Source organism: Astatotilapia calliptera, unplaced genomic scaffold (genome assembly GCF_900246225.1).
Source record: "Astatotilapia calliptera unplaced genomic scaffold, fAstCal1.2 U_scaffold_4, whole genome shotgun sequence".
Taxonomy (NCBI): domain Eukaryota; kingdom Metazoa; phylum Chordata; class Actinopteri; order Cichliformes; family Cichlidae; genus Astatotilapia; species Astatotilapia calliptera.
This window is the reverse complement of record NW_020535778.1, coordinates 857,288-872,998: the sequence shown is the minus strand read 5'-3', so window position 1 is coordinate 872,998 and position 15,711 is coordinate 857,288. Positions and strand designations below refer to the sequence as shown.

Genomic DNA, 15,711 nt, shown 5'->3' with positions numbered 1-15,711 from the left:
GCTATCCATGACTCCACGCTGATGTTTTTTCCTCAAACTTGTTAATGGATAATAGCAGCACGTTCGGTACATGTTAGAGTCTCTGCGTGTTGTGGTAAACACGGACACACAGCGTGGGGAGGTCGTGTTTCAGCCCTGGCTGGTGAAGAGAGTAAAGACGGCGGGGCCACAGCCTGGTTTGTGTGCTGTGGAGTCGGCCCTGTAGGGCGGACTGTACACAGTGCTGCACGTTTGTGTAACGCTGGATTGTGCTGCAGAAGAGGCTGCAAGAGGTTAACTTTACTTTATGTTCAACGTGATAGTACGTGTTTAAAAAAAACTAATAACAAACATCGACAGGAAAAACATACTAAGAAGCTGCGACACCTCAATGTACAAAAATAGGAAAATACTTCCTAAACAATTCCCAAATCTGCCACAAGATGGCGATCCAGGACAAGGAATAAAAGCATTGCTGCTCAGCCATGCCTCCACCGTGACTATGGTTCATTAACCACATCACACAGTAATGTTCAAAGTACTAATCAAATTTTATCCCTGCCCTTGGCTGTAATCCAGGGTTTCTGGATGGGGACGACTCAGATAAACTTCACTACAGTGATGTTCTCAGCAGGTACTTGACGCCGTTAACGAGGTTCTGATTCTGAGTCTGATCAGTGTTCCAGTTGTTAGGTTTGTTTTAGTACAAGTTTTAGTACTTCTTTAGTGGCTTGGTTGTTCTCCTGAGTGATTTGTGCGCCGCGGTGAAGCCAGCCGACCTTTTATCCGCCGCGAACATTAAGACTCGCGGTAGCGCTTCTCCTCCTTCGCTGATCGCTACGGGAGCACGACATCGTGTCGAAAAGTCAGTTTCGAGCTTTTTATTCTTAATTTTCTCCCGTACCAGAGCACTGCACATGTTAATAGCATTATATTGATTCCAACTTCAGGTTTGCCTGATTAAAATCCCCTGTCATGTGAAAGTAATCTGGGACAGTCCGCTTTTTCTCCGCCACTCTTGTTTGCACCGACATGCTAACGTTAGCGTGACGTGTCGCTTTGCCGTCGTTAGCGCGGCGGGTAGCCGTGTTTTGAGCGAAGCGAATGTCTTCCGTTTTCTGAAGTTTCAGTCGAAAAACGATGTCCAGTAAGTCACGGTGACTCTAACAGTAATTACTTCAACTACACACAAATACTAAGACTAAGCAAAACACACAGAAAACTCACACCACATATAGACGCTTCTACTTCGCAACTGGCGAGCTAACTTGTGCTCGAAGCCCGGTAACCGGCGAGCTTCGCTAATCACGTTTACATCCCGGTTGCGTGTGTTTAATATGCCAATAACGGCAAATCAATTCATCAGCAATCTAAGAGTTACATACTCACCTGTTGATGCAAACGCGAAATAACGGAGGAAAAGAATCCCGAAGAGCGACGTACGAACTCCGGTACCCATCTTGTCGCCGTGAAGACGTTCGCTCGGGACGGTAACGGCGCCAAATACGGTTGTGCCCCGAACTGGTTTCCTGGTTTCCGCATTAAAATGATTGGCCGTATTTACATTGTTGTAAATGACTTGTTGGTGTATATGTGAAACGTGTCAAATAACGCAGGATTTAAGATACTTTGCAAAACAGCTAATTTCTAAATTTTATGTAGCCTGGCTAAATTAACCAGCCCAGAACACAGATTATCTTTGGGGTTCTTTTAATCTGAATGATAAAGTAAGTGCTCAGAAGAAAATAACAAGGTTGTAAAAATAAAGAAATAAAATTGTTACAGACAGCTCCTATCCAGTAACAGCTTTGTGCTCTGGTAACCCACTGCTACTGCAGGTTATTTCCCCAACTTTATCAGCATCTGGAACTCAAGGACATCTAGCGTCATTTCGTGTCTGATATAAACCCAAACATAAATAAAACAAAACTTAGCAGTGCAAAAATAACTGTAGTGGCTTCTCCTGCATAGATACAGAGCCAAGATTAAACAGTTAACACGGTACATTTCCCTCTTACCCACAGAGATAGTATAATACAAGTGTGAACTCAAATACATACAGTGCATTAATCCAGCAGAAAACGGAATATGGATCCCTCTGAGACGAACGGCGAAGTTGGTGGCAGCTACTCCTGGTGCCTTAACTGTTGCACACTTTGCGTTCAAAACAGATCACGCAGCGAAAAAAGGCATTGCACACCCACATAACACCAATGCAAGCTAGCACTCGTGCATGTCTCCGTAGATCCCCATGATCCCTTCCGCTCTCAGAGGTACCCCAAAAGAAAAACAGTGCCATCCAGTGGCATGTCCCATAATATCGAACTTCCACCCGGCTACATACTCCCCTGCTTAAGAGTCAACGTCCCCGGTGACTCAATTGGTATATCTCAACTCATGCACTGCTTCCTTAAAGAGAGCAGTACCCAAATTAGTCAACAACTGAGACAGTACCTCAGGGCTCAAGGTGATGGCATGACATGCTGATACAGGGACATGGTAAGGGTTTGAATGCACTCCAGCATTAGCTCTTTTACTCCGACGGGGCACTGGTGTTGGTGGAATGACACCAATATCCCTGTTAGTTTCAGTAGCAACTGTCTCTGGTGTGGACACCTGCTCAGAGTCAGATGGTACAGTAACACGAGCATCATCAGTGTTTACAGACTCAGAAATGTCGCTGCTTTGAACTGCTTCATCAGACCCCTGCTCTGCACTTGGGTATGAGGTTTCTCCGAACAACACATACTCAGGATCTGGATCTGAACAGCCTGTTTTCTCTTCTGTCCTAGGACTCACTACCACAGGGGATTCATTATTTTTCTTTTTCCTGGGTGCAGGAATTGGGCCAATACAAGGTCTAAGGTTAGCTCTGTGAACCCGTTTTACTGGCCCACCCTCCACCGGCTCCACTGCATGTGTGCTGCCCTGGACTTCGACAACCCTATAAACCACAGGGCTCCAGGCGTCCTGAATTTTGTTCCTGCCTTGGGGCCAGTGTCGCAGATAAACTAACTGACCTACTTCAACAGGGGGGCAATAGACTCGGGTTTTGTCCAGCTCAAGCCTTTCCGCTGCTTTCTGCTCCGTGTACTGCCTTGCTCTGTTATGTGCTTCATTTAAGCGCTGCTGATGCACAACCAGCCAGTCATGTCTCTTATCAAGCACCTGCTCCTGCCCCAGTAAAGCATCTACAGGAAGGTGGGGGTGCACTCCAAACATGAGGTAATACGGCGAGTGCCCTGTGGTGGCATGGGGAGTCACATTGTACGCATAGACCAATTCTGGCAAATACTCAGGCCAACGGCGTTTCTTGTCAGGTGGGAGGGTACGCAATAGGTCATGAAGTGTCCTATTGAAACGTTCACATTGTGCATTACCTTGGGGATGATGTGGTGTAGTACGGCTTTTTTTAACCCCATATAACTTGCACAGTTCCTGAATCACATCACTTTCAAAATTTCTGCCCTGATCAGAATGTAACCTCTCTGGTACGCCATACCTCATGAACCACTCTCTAAGCAAAATCTTAGCAGTTGTATCAGCTTTCTGGTCGCGTGTGGGGAAAGCTTGTGTGAACTTGGTGAAAACATCTGTAACCACCAACACATTTTCCCGTCCATCTGAGGCTGGCTCCAACATGCTAAAATCTACTGCAACCACTTCAAGAGGTCTAGTGGCCAAAAAAGGCTTGACAGGGGCATGAATCTTGGGCTGTGGCAACTTAGTAAGCACACATCTGTAGCATTTCTTAATCCACTGGTCCACTTCTTCATACATACCAACCCAAAAACATCTCTGTCTTAACAGATTCTGGGTCCGCTCCACCCCCTGATGCCCCATCTGATCATGCACACTCCCCAGTACAGCTTCCTTTAAACAAGCTGGCAAAAGGAGCTGCTGACACCTCCCCAAATGTCCATCCTCAATGACCCGATACAACAATCCCTCCAACTCCATGATACGTGACCACTGCCGGAGCAGAGAAATCACAGACTTAGCCAAACCTCTCCTCTGCTGGTGTGTGGGTTTCTTCTTTTTGTCCCAAAACTGCCTAAAGGACTTGATAGTAGGGTCAGAGCACTGAAACTGTCGCAACTCTTCCTTAGAATACCCTGGCAGAGTGGGTGTATTCCCTTGGGAATCAGTAAAATGGGTGTCTTGCTCAACTGCTGTGACCCGGGCCTGCCTCACCTGACAACATTTTACACCTGCACTTACTAAGTCCAGGCCTAGCGTTGTCCCTCTGCTGACAAGGTTACAGATGGATATGCATCCATCAAACTCCTCCTCATCTCCTGCAGGCTGGGGCTCCCCTGCTAATGGCTGTCTAGAGAGGGTATCGGCTGCTGTGTTACACCGACCAGGACGATACTGCACCTCAAAGTCAAATGGCGCTAACTGGGCAACCCAGCGCTGTTCAATGGCTCCCAGCTTTGCTGAGTTCAGGTGGCAGAGGGGGTTGTTATCTGTCACAACTGTGAATTTGGAGCCTAAGAGATACCCCCTAAACTTCTCAGACACAGCCCATTTAAGGGCGAGGAGCTCTAATTTCATGCTGCTATAGTTTCTGTCATTTCTCTCTGCATTTCTCAACCTTCGGCTGGCGTATGCTATAACACGTTTCCTGCCACCCTGCACCTGATAAAGAACTGCTCCCAGTCCTAAACTGCTGGCATCCGTCTCAACAACAAATGGCAGTGAGAAATCAGCATAAGCAAGTAGGGGGGCACTCGTGAGCTTCTCTTTCAGCTGTTCAAATGACTCTTGACAAGATGGCGTCCACACACTTTCCAGCAAGTTTTTATATTTAGCTGGACTGTCCTCCTTGCCCCATGCATTAATCAGATCATGCAAAGGACCTGCCAGCTGCGAAAATCCATGGAGAAATCTCCTGTAATAACTGCAAAAACCCAGGAAGGATCTCAGCTCTTTAACTGTGGTGGGTACTGGCCACTGTCTCACTGCAGCTATCTTGTCTGGGTCCGTACCTATCCCTTCAGCTGAGATCTGGTGACCCAAAAAGCGTACACTAGATTGGAGAAAATGACATTTCTCCACCTTAACCTTCAGCCCAGTTTCCCTGAGTCTCTGCAACACTGTCTGAAGACGTGTCAAATGGTCTTCAAAAGTTGATGAGTAGACTAATATGTCATCTAGGTACACGAGCATGATCTGAAGGATTAAGTCACTCATAGTGGCCTGCATGAGTCTTTGGAAAGTGGCTGGACCGTTACACACACCAAAGGGCAATCTGGTATATTCAAACAACCCAAATGGGGTTGTAAAAGCAGTCTTGTGCCTGTCTCTTTCGTGAACTGCCACTTGATGATAGCCACTTGCCAGGTCGATAGTCGAGAAAAACCTTGCACCATGTAATGCATCAAAGGATTCATCTATACGGGGCAAAGGAAAGGCATCACGTCTGGTCTTGGCATTTAGCCGCCTGTAATCGACACATAACCTCAAGCTGTTGTCTGTCTTCCTCACCAGCACAATGGGCGATGCATAGGCACTAGTGCTTTCTTTGATCACACCCTTTTTCAGAAGCTGGGTTATGTGTTCTCGCACCTCTTTGTACTGTGTTGGAGGTATCCGTCGGTAGGCCTGAGTGACCGGGACATCATCGACTAGGTGTATCTCATGACTGATCTTCTCTGTATAACCTAGATCTTCATCCTTGAAAGCAAAAACATCTGCATACTGAGCCAAAAGTGCAGCTAATTTGGTCTGTTCCTCTTGGGAGCCACTAATGCTCAGCTGCTCTATCAGCAATTCCAGTTCACCATCAGATTCTTTAGCCCCTTCCTTATTCAGTGACACTTCCTCGTGGTCAGCAGAGATACGATTAAACTGCACCTCAGCTGCATTTTCAACACACTCCACTACAGTAAGCATACCAAGTCTGGTCCGGGGAGCCAACCACACATCTTCCTGAGAGAAGTTCACAACTTGAACTGGAAACACGTGCCTGTCAGTTTCAACAAGAGTAGGAACAACAACCAAACCACTGGGAACGAGCGTGTTGGTTGGCTCAAGTAACATTAAGGTCTGGTCATCTGAAACTTTCCCAAGCCCTCTAGCAAATACTGTGGCCACGGATGATGCTGGCACGTGTACAGTATTTTTACCAGCTAACCGGGCGATGGATGACCTCTCTAATACTTCGCAGGCTTGCACCCTCTGAAAAGCTTCTCCCCAAGCAGCATTTAACTCTCCTCCGAGAGTTGAATCAAAACTAGCAATGGCTAGCTCCTTACATCTCTTTATTATGTTCATTCCAACAAGAACAGGGGGGGATCCCTCTAGTCTGCTGGCACCTTTTCCCACCTGCTGTTCCACATCATTTTCCTGCACCTTAACTTTAGCTGACATTAGCTCTTGGTCCTGTGGCCCTCCTGGTTCTGGGGCGGGGTCCCTGACTACCAAAAACCCACACTCCTGCGCTGTTAACCCCATGACCTGCACATCCAGCTCAATGTAACCTATATAAGGAATTGGCAATGAGTTAGCTGCAGTCAATTTAAGCCATTTAGCTGTAGGGGTTACATCATCATCTTCACCCATTAGGTGTTGTCGGAAAAATGCCTCTGAGATGGTGCTAACCTGGCTCCCTGTATCCAAAAGGGTTCTAGCCTTAATCCCTCCCACCTCAATTTCAACTTCAGGACATTTACCAACTGCTCTGTCAAAAAATCTCTCACGAGTTAGGGTCTTTGAGCCAGTAGTCTCCCCTCGAATTGCCCGGCTCTTGGCAACCGAGGTGGCTAGTTTCCCTGACCAGGTGCAGGAACAGAAACTGGAGAGGCTCCTTGCTTAAGGGTTTTGCACTCCCTAGCAATGTGTCCAACTCCCTTACACTTGAAACAGATGGGCTTCCCATCATCAGTGAACTGGAACTTTGATCTGGGAATCCCACGTTTAGGGGCCCTTTCTCCGGATGTAACACTCTCCCTAACCACACTGAGTAACTCCCCAATAGCCTTGCCCTGCTCAGAAACCACCTTAAGGATTTCATCTAGAGTTGCAGATGACCTATCTGGAGCTTCACGGGTACTCTGATCCCTTGCAACCGCACTGTCACTTAATATGGGCCTGCTCTTGGCAACTCTGGTGCCACTAGGTTTTTCTTCCATCGACCAAGCAATTGCTTCCTGACGTACATCAAAAAGCGTAGACTCTGGCTTTTCCCTCACCATCTTGCGAAGCTCCCTTCGCAGAGTGGAGTCTCTTACTCCCTCCACAAACTGGTCTCTAACTGCCATCTTTGTGTCTCGTACTGCATCAGGCCTTTGTTTAAGGGCTAAGCGGAGGATCTGGGACAGAGCGTGTGAGTACTCAAAGAAATCTTCACCTTCTAGCTGGAAACGGCTAAAAAAGGTTTGCAGTAACTGTGCTACACTGCGCCTCTCACCATAAGCTTCTCTGAGAAAACAAAATATTTCTTCGGGTTCAATTTGCTCTCCCCCAGTACATAACTTGATCTCTTCAAGTGCAGAACCCCTGAGGAGGGAAAAAATGAAGTCAACCTGATCATCATTACCCAAGCCTCTAGTTCTGATACCCCTCTGTACTTCATCAATAAACTCCTCTACAGAACGTCCATCTACGGTTGCATCCCCACTAAAGGGTTGAATAGGTCGCTCTCGCGGCAGATATACATATGACCTACTTGCCCCATCACTCAAAGCAGTTATCCTGGCCATAGCCTGGTCATGTTTGTTACTCAGTTCTGACAATTTTGCCTGAAGCTCAGTGACAGGGTCCCTTGCGGTGGCCCCCGCCAAACCCTGGTCATCGTCACTGTTTGTGTCTGACATAATGAAATGTCTGTGTCCAGATTAGTCTTTGGTCAGGATGCAGAAATTGCCTTAGCAGTCTATTCAGCTAGGTGCCACTGACGTCCTCTTCTCCTCTGGAAAGAATCCTTCCCTCGATCGAAATCACCCTCTTCTGGAAAGACTGGCCACTGCTCCTCTGCACACCTCTGGTATGGCCTCAATCGTCCGATCCTTTCCAATCCCTCGCGTCGCAGGTGACCACCACTACAGTTATTTCTTGCACCGTAAAATAACCTACTTAAACGGAAACCCATAAAAAACAAAATCGCTGAGCTGCCACTTTTGCAGATACCCCACTCCTGGTACCAAATTGTGTAGCCTGGCTAAATTAACCAGCCCAGAACACAGATTATCTTTGGGGTTCTTTTAATCTGAATGATAAAGTAAGTGCTCAGAAGAAAATAACAAGGTTGTAAAAATAAAGAAATAAAATTGTTACAGACAGCTCCTATCCAGTAACAGCTTTGTGCTCTGGTAACCCACTGCTACTGCAGGTTATTTCCCCAACTTTATCAGCATCTGGAACTCAAGGACATCTAGCGTCATTTCGTGTCTGATATAAACCCAAACATAAATAAAACAAAACTTAGCAGTGCAAAAATAACTGTAGTGGCTTCTCCTGCATAGATACAGAGCCAAGATTAAACAGTTAACACGGTACATTTCCCTCTTACCCACAGAGATAGTATAATACAAGTGTGAACTCAAATACATACAGTGCATTAATCCAGCAGAAAACGGAATATGGATCCCTCTGAGACGAACGGCGAAGTTGGTGGCAGCTACTCCTGGTGCCTTAACTGTTGCACACTTTGCGTTCAAAACAGATCACGCAGCGAAAAAAGGCATTGCACACCCACATAACACCAATGCAAGCTAGCACTCGTGCATGTCTCCGTAGATCCCCATGATCCCTTCCGCTCTTAGAGGTACCCCAAAAGAAAAACAGTGCCATCCAGTGGCATGTCCCATAATATCGAACTTCCACCCGGCTACATTTATATAACCCGTCATAAGTCATGTTCACTAAAGTCTACTTACCAATATAAGTAATATAAGTAAAAGTATAAGTATAAGTAATAAAAATATAAGTAAAGACATTACACATAAAAAAATAATAAAAAAAATAGAAACATTGGAAATGTGGGGATGGGTTAATTGAAAAATCTAAACTGCCCATAGGTGTGAATGGTTGTCTGTCCCTGTATGTTGGCCCTGCGACAGACTGGCGACCTGTCCAGGGTGTACCCCGCCTCTCGCCCTATGACAGCTGGGATAGGATCCAGCTGGATGGATGGAAATGACTTCTTGGCAGATGATCAGTTTTTTAAAAAAAAACTCAGATCGGCTCTGTGTGTTTATCAGTGTATGTTGTATGTTTGTTATATTTATTGATAACTGTTCATTTGGGGGTTTTTTTTTAGTTTTTACACTGACACAATAATAAAATCAAAACTGTAAAAATTAGAGTCCAGACAAGTTACAGCTGACATAAGTAGCATTATAACTTTTATTTATTATTTTTATAGTTTACATGTTGTGTATATTTAAAGTACCTAAATACATTTTTAAGAGGGCCACATGGTGACACTGAGCGTTTGCATCCACCACCTGGTCGGGGAGTCTCTGTGGGGGGTTTGCATGTTCTCCTTGTGTTTGTGTGGGTTCTCTTCAGGTACTCCAGCTTCCTCCCACAGTCCACAGACATGCAGTCAGTGGGGTTAAGTTCACTGGTGATTCTCAATCGCCCAGAGGTGTGAATGTGAGTGTGAATGGTCATCAGTACCTGGTACCAGGTATTTTTTTAGTACCTGCTAGGCCGGGTTTCCAAGCGATCTGAGCAGGTAGTAAACTGATGTCACCGATTGGCTGGTCGGTGTGGTCATTTTTTGTGGTGAAAAGCAAGAAAAATGACCACAAACCAACTATGGATTGATTCCAGCTCACATTATGTTTCAGTTCTGTTTTACTCATGAAGCAACAGGAAACAACATTCATGTCAAGAAACTTTACTTACAGTGCAGGAGACAAACACCATCAACAGACTGTACAGGTCAGAAAGGGTCTTATAAAGTGACTCAGAACAAACAACTACATGAAGTAAAATGTATTTAATTTATAGTTCAGAGAAAAATGAATCACTGATCATGAGTGTGATGTTTGCCTGTAAGCGTTCACAGTCTGTCTGATGCTGGTTGGCTGGAACAAACAGATCATCCTGGGGGAAAAAAAGGGACATAACCTGACTTCAGATCAGCTCTGATCCATTTTACAACTATGATGTTGTTTGGAGCTCGACATGTCAGAGTGACGTTCTGTCCAGACTGAGCTATAATGTTTTTCTGGTCTGAAAGAGGAAACAACACAGAGCAGAGAGGTCAAAGTTAAAACCATTCACTTGTACAGCAGCCAATCATGGTTTGGAGCTGCATATCAGCCTGTTGTGTTGGAGATATTCTTAGAACATGACATGAATTTAAAATTCAGCCAAACAAATCCAAACTTTAAGGGTTAGCAATAACAAAAAACAAAACAAAGCAAAAACACCAACAGAGCCAAAACCAACAGCTGTAAACCTGTGTGGTGATTACACAGGATCATTACAGTGAGAGTTTCCGTTTTCGTGCTTTCACAATAAAAGTGTTTAATAGTACATAAAATGATTTATACATATAAGTCAAGCACTTTGAGATTTTAGTGTTATAAGAAACTTGTGCTTTCCATTTTATTAGCACCACTTTGTGTTAATAACGACAGCTTCTTTGCATGGATTGTATAGAAATTACATACACACTACTGACACTGACAACACCCAGCAAAACTCTTTTATGCACATTTCTAGTTATTGGTATTTATTAATATTTGACATCTACTTGTTTTTGCAGCTCTGCTGTTTTTATGGTCTACCAAATACATTAAATAATTTAGATTAAGTTAGTTGTAGTTGTTGTTGTGTAACCGAGGACAAAGGATGAGTAAATGGGGCAAAGATATAAATTGATAATGTATTTATTACATTAATTAGACATACAAATTCCCAGTTATTTCCAGACAGGACTTACAACACATCCTGCTGATATCCCAGCTGCACATGAGACTTACGACACAAACGTTGTGAAAATAACACAACACTGCAACCCGTCACACCCCGCTTAGCGACACTGCAATCGTGGCACGCACTGCAAACTATTTGGGTCTCAGCGCAGCTGGGAATCAGCTCTATGCATGACCTGCGATCTGGGAGATAAAGGGAAGTGGCACAAACAATTAAAATAAAAAAAAACAAAAGAGAGGTTAGTCCGCCCTTACACAACTTAGCCTACTCTCAATCAATAACCGCCTCTACGGCTGGACGGACTAACCAAAACAAAATTACAAATCAATCAAAAGAACAAAAAAAGGACAGCAGAGACAGCACAGCTGAAAAACACAAACAACATTATCGATTAAAATGTTACCCAATAAAATATCAATTTTATGAAACCATTCAAAATCATGAAGCTAAAACAAACACTCAATATACCTACAATATTGATTAGTTTCCCTGCGCGCCGTCGATCAATCCTTCTATTAAAATTTGTGGTCACACTAAAAAAAGTCCAACAAGACATTAAAAATAGGCACATACAATAGCAAATGATCTAAACAAAAATGGCAAACGTCACTTACCGACTAGTGATGGGTCCTGCAACACTGACGCACCGACGCATGTATCAAGCTCACAGAGCGAAGCCTGTCTCGAAGCGTGCGTCGCTTTAAGACAAAGTCACGTGATCGATCCAGCTGCTGTATCGCTCATTGCCAACGCGCCAGACTGTCTTTAAAAGGTACCGCATCTGCATCTGCCAACGGAATGAGTCGCCACCAAAAAAACCACAAAATTACTCTCACAAAGTTAAAAAAAAAAACAAACAAAAACAAAAAAAAAAACAATACACATCTCTCCATAACAAAACGGAGCCCGAAAGAAAAAGAAATGTTTCTGCTGTGTGAGATCATTCTGATCTTTTAACTGCAAATAAGGTATCTGTTTGTTTCAGTGTAATCAATCTGAATAGGAAAAACAGCAATGTGACTTGAAGTGTAAATTATTTATTTCATTTAATACTTACAGACATAAAGTGGGGCTTTAATAAAGCTTCCTGCAATAAAACAATGTACACATACACACACGAAATCCGCTTCAACAGTTATTTTAAATGAGACCTATTTGTAGAAACAAGCACGAACTTATTATTGTTTAAGTTTATGTAACACAGACAGCGGCATAAACATACAGATGTTAGTTTTTCAGTCATTTTAATCCAACACAAGCAAGAAATACCTGCGTGTATATAAGTAACATTCATTTTGTGGTTCACTGGGGCAGGAAGTAGGTGTTTTTTTTTTTCTTTTCGGCAAAGAGGTGGGGAAAAGAACTTGTTTCCGGTAGAGCTCGGCTTTGACAGCGTTGCGTTCACGCGCTACTTCTTTTGACGGATTCTTTCGTTTAAGAACATTTTATTTTGTCTCGGTCGTTAAAGAGACGGTAGAAATAACGCAGAGGTGGTATTCAGACGTTATTAGAAAGTTTAAGGACGATAGCCAGACGACTTTGAAGGAGAAGAAGGACCGTGTTTAGTTTTAGAGAGAAGCTTCATGAACAGGCGTCGAGCAGACATCGCCCTCTCCCTCCGCCTTTTCTCGAACGTCGAAATAGGACACTTGACACTTTGGTTGGGCCAACCCATGCCGACTAAAACGGGTTTCAAGAATTGGATATGGATATTGTTGCGCTGCACACGAATGGCCTCAATGCTGAAAAACGTTCAGTGACAGCGGGCTGCTGACCGAGTTGGCACAAAGTGGAGGACATTGGCTGATATGTGATGTGAAGGTGGGCTGCTGCAGAGTAACGCGGTATTCTAGTGTGAATAAAAAAATCTGATTCTCGCTTTAACTCACCTGCAGTCACGATCAAGAAAAAAGGACAACCAGTAGATTCCTGCAGACTGATGTTACATCCATTACGTGCAGTTTTTGGGTCCTGATCAGATCGGAGTGGTACAAAAGTTGAAGTGAAAAGTTCCAGACCGGCTTGGAGCGCTTGCCCAGAACTAATGACGAGTGATGATACAGTCATAGACTCCTCCCTTTCTGCGAGTATTGTGAAATATGAAGATACATTCAGGGGATTCCTGCTGAATTTGTGTGTTAATGTTCGTGCTGGTGTTTCATCTAGAGCAGGTTGTTTTCATGGATCCTGTTAAAAGGGAAGATTTTCTCCTGAATGACAACATTTTGATCTCTCAAAAATGTATTTCACATAATATTCCTGTAAAAAAAAAAAAAAAAAGTATTTCTAAGCACAATCACTGTGCCATCATTTGAAAACACTGCCACTGTTTTAACATAAACATCTCATTTCCTGTTGGATTTATTTAAACACTGACTGAAATCATACAGTGAGATTTTTGACATTGATAGACCTCAATTACCCTAATTCACACATTAATCAAAAAGACATTAGATGAAAAATTAAATATGATAAATAAACAACAAAATCAAATGTGGGTTTCTGACACTGTTGCAGTACAGAGAGGGACAGTCCTGAGAGTGAGGAAGACGAGCTGTGAGGGAGAGGAAGAGGGACAACCAGCGGTTTGTGATGTTGAACAGACCTGTGTGACTGCGAGTGTCGTGTCATTACAATTCATACAGTCATTGTAACTGACAGTAATGAACAATAATGACAGAATAAAGTAATAAGTTAACACTGATCAGTTATTGTCCTCAGTTACAGCCTCATGTTTACTCTGCATTCATCTCTTATCAGACGTACAAAGATGATCCACCAGTGCTGCCCAGTTTGAGGACATTTCCAGTCACATTAATGGGGGACAGGAGTCGTAGCTTCCATCAAAGCTGGTATGAAAGTCATCGTTGGATTCTCTGTAATTATGGACTCTGCCTGTTTCAGGCCACCAAATATGTATTTCAAACAGCTATTGTGCACATGTATGTGAAACCTTTAATTTGAAAATCTTTTGGATATCTTCTTTTAATTTTTTTTCCTCCTGTGTGTTTGTGTGTGCAGAGTTTCTACCAGAGCCAAATGTCATCGACTCCTCACTGAAGTCGTCCACCAGTCCAACCACTGGGATCCAGCTGCTGCTCTCTAACTGGTCCACACGGCAGCTCAGACCTGACACATTCACTGTAAACACACTGGTTTATATTCTGTTTGTTCTCCTCATGAAGGAAACCTCACACAACCTCTGAGTTCAAATCACTGAAAGTTCAAATGGAAAGTTATTGTTTTCTTTTATAAAGAAGCAGAAGAAGAATGTTACCATAAAGATTTTATTTACTTTTCATACTTGAGGGAACAATTCTTCACCAGGCCTTTCAGAATAAAAGCATGACCGAGACATAATTTACACATAAACAATAATAAATGGTATGTAACTAAAATGTAGATGTAATCCATGTTTTCATGTCTTCAGTAGCTTTGCTGTTATTTATGTTATTTCTAAGTGTGCTGTCGTCTCCACAGCAGTGATCTGGTTTCTCTGCAGGTTCAATAAACTTTGGTCTCACTTGATCTTCTCGTGTGCTTCTGTGGGTTTCACAAAGATGTCTGATGGAAAACGTGAGTCGTTTTCTTTTCCTGGTGGGAACATAGAACCAGTCCTAGATTGGTCACTGACTCTGTAAATACTGAGGTACGACCATGAACACAGCTGTCTGAGCCCTCGTGCAAAGTCCTGGTTGAGCCAGTTACACCGACACCTTTTTATGACCAAGTTATTTATTTTTTGTTTTCTGTTCGTAGCATCAAGAGACTACAGCTGTATAAACTTGTTATATAATGACAGTTATATCTCGTTACAGTTTCAGAGTCAAAGTGATTCAGTAAGCAGGTTTCCATCTCGCTTAGATCCAGTTTACACATGTGCTCAGTGAGGTATGTTTGAGTCCAGCTCACATTATTCAGTTTCACTTCAAGATTATTCATGAAGCACCAGGAAACAACAACCATCCGAAGGCACTTTTACAGTAAAAACATTAGAATCAGAAAGTCCATGAAAAATGCATGAACTGAGTCAAAGTCAGAAAGTTTCTGATTAAAAATATAAACATGAAACCTACTTAACATCCCCATTACTATTTAACGTGCATTAAAAAGAAATATATTATTTAAATATATATAATATAAAGTTTATATAAAGTTATAAAGTTTTCATAAAAATCTTTTTTTGGCAGTTTTTGATGCCATGTGTGACATTTGAGTCTACACATGATTAGAAAACCACAACTGTCTTTACCCTGAGTGCTCAGTGTCACCTCTGAGAAGCTGAAACAGCAGGAGACTCAGATCAGCTGGAAAAAACGGAAACATTTCAAACAGGCTGAATTTTAACTGGAGGTTAACCCTGCTTACGTTGTTTTCGGTAGATCAAAAAAACAACCACAGCAGCAACAAGAACCACAGCAGGAACACTCAGACCAACGATCAGTCCAACAGATCCATCCTCTGTGTCGTCTCTTGTCTGAGCTGCAGGTGAGAAACAGGTGTGAGGTGTCAGCTGTCAGGTAGGTGATGAGTGAAGAACAGAACAGAATCCATTTCCTCTTCAAACTGCTGTCAGACATTATCTACTGCACTCTGATGTTTCTCTGTGGAAGGAGTCCTGCTGTTTCCTGAGGAGTATGAGGATGAAGTAGTTCATCCTCAAGTGTCAGAGTGACATCAGGGATCGTTGTGGAGTGTTGGTGACAGCTGTTTTCTTCCTGGGTCATTTCTGTCATTGTGTTCATTAGCAGGAGATTTAGAACTCAGAAATCTCTAAGACGTTTCAATCTGTGGTTCAGTGGTGGGGCAATATGAGTCCTGGCTACGTTGTTTATA

At 43.3% G+C, this 15,711-nt stretch overlaps 2 long non-coding RNA genes across 2 annotated transcripts; one reads left to right on the top strand and one right to left on the bottom strand.

Moving 5' to 3' along the window:
- Nucleotides 1–9,768: 9,768 nt before the first annotated feature.
- LOC113018121 (uncharacterized) lies at nucleotides 9,769–12,828 on the bottom strand. The gene is made up of 3 exons (XR_003271712.1): nucleotides 12,765–12,828; nucleotides 11,490–11,662; nucleotides 9,769–10,167 (listed from the first exon to the last, which is right to left on the bottom strand). It is a non-coding gene; the product is annotated as an uncharacterized LOC113018121 (long non-coding RNA).
- On the top strand, nucleotides 12,180–14,403 carry LOC113018120 (uncharacterized). The gene is made up of 3 exons (XR_003271711.1): nucleotides 12,180–12,696; nucleotides 12,771–13,727; nucleotides 13,897–14,403. It is a non-coding gene; the product is annotated as an uncharacterized LOC113018120 (long non-coding RNA).
- The last annotated feature ends 1,308 nt before the right edge of the window (nucleotides 14,404–15,711 follow it).